The sequence below is a fragment of the Ranitomeya variabilis genome, chromosome 4 (genome assembly GCF_051348905.1).
Source record: "Ranitomeya variabilis isolate aRanVar5 chromosome 4, aRanVar5.hap1, whole genome shotgun sequence".
Classification (NCBI taxonomy): Eukaryota; Metazoa; Chordata; class Amphibia; order Anura; family Dendrobatidae; genus Ranitomeya; species Ranitomeya variabilis.
The window spans coordinates 456,695,832-456,697,493 of NC_135235.1; positions in this window are offsets into that span (position 1 = coordinate 456,695,832).

The window sequence follows — 1,662 nt, forward strand, 5'->3', positions numbered from 1 at the left end:
AATGCGACACCTCCTCCTCGTTTATCAAGTCTGTTTCTTGCAAATAAGTTGTGTCCTTCTAGCCTTGCATTCCAATCATGTGTATCGTCCCACCAAGTTTCAGTGATTCCAATGACATCATATTCCTTTTCCTGCATTAGTAGTTCCAATTCTCCTTGTTTGTTGCCCATGCTTTATGCATTTGTATAGAAACATTTTAGTTTATGATTGGTTTCCCTTTCTCTAATATTTTTATTATTTAGATTTTTTTTGTCTTTGTTCTTCCCTTCCACTTCCAATAGCAGAATTCTCAATAGCATTTGTCATATGTAAGGCTTTTTCTGGCGTTTTGCTTCCCTTCACTTATTGTTCTAGTTTAAAGCTCTCCTGAGTGTACCAAGGCGACTTCCAAATACATGTTTTCCAGTCTTCTTAAGGTGCACCCCATCTCTAGCAAGTAGTCCATTGTATAGGTAATTCAATCCGTGATCCAGAAATCCAAATCCTTGCTGACCGCACCATCAATGTAGCCAGTTTTTTATCTGTAGAATCTTATTCCACCTCCTTGTTCCATGGCCATCCACTGGAAGGATGGAAGAGAAGACCACTTGCACTCCCAGTTCTTTCACTTTCTTACCTAAGTTTTCAAAGTCACTGCAGATGGTTTCCAGGTCGTTTCTTGCGGTGTCATTTGTCCCCACATGTATTAGCAGAAATGGATAGTCATCTGTAGGTCTGAAGAGTCCTGATATTTTATCAGACACATCTTTAATTTTTGCACCTGGAAGACAGCACATTTCTCTTGAGGTTATATCCGGTCTGGAGATTGCGGCTTCTGTTCCTCTAAACAGGGAATCCCCCATGACCACAACTCTCCGTTTCTTCTTCGCAACATTTTTCTTTCTCCATTCAGGAGGACTCTGAGGGTGTCCAAGGTTGTTCTTTGTGGGCAAAGTCTTATCTTGATGTATTTCTCCTTCGTTCTCCTGTGTGAGAGCCTGGTATTGGTTTCTGAGCGGTATGGGTGCTGACTGCCTCCTGATCCTCCTGCTTCTCTGTGTCACATGCTTACATTCCTCTGTTTCTTCAGGTTCACTTGGAATTTCTTCTTTTTCTGTAAAATGAAGAGATAATTCTGCTTTGTCTAAGAACTCTTCACCTTCCTTAATGATTTTTAGTGATGAGCGAATATACTCGTTACTCAAGATTTCCTGGGCACGCTCGGGTGTCCTCGGAGTATTTTTTAGTGCTCAGAGTTTTAGTTTTTAGCACCGCAGCTGAATGATTTACATCTGTTGGCCAGCATAAGTACATGTGGGGATTCCCTAGCGACCAGGCAACCCCCATATGTACTTATGCTGGATAACAGATGTAAATCATGTATGTAAATCAGTATGTAAATAACAGATGTAAATCAGAGCACCACATAAACTGACCCCACCTTAGGGCAAGAGAATCTCATTAACTACAAACGGAAAATAAAGATTAAAAAACAACAACAAGACGAATTCCATCAACCAAGGTATCATTTTTACCCCTTCCCGACCTGTGACGCCACGTAGGCGTCATGAAAGTCGGTGCCAATCCGACCTGTAACGCCTATGTGGCGTCATTGAGGGATCGTGTCCCTGCAGATCGGGTGAAAGGGTTAACTCCAATTTCCCCCGATCTACAGGGACATGG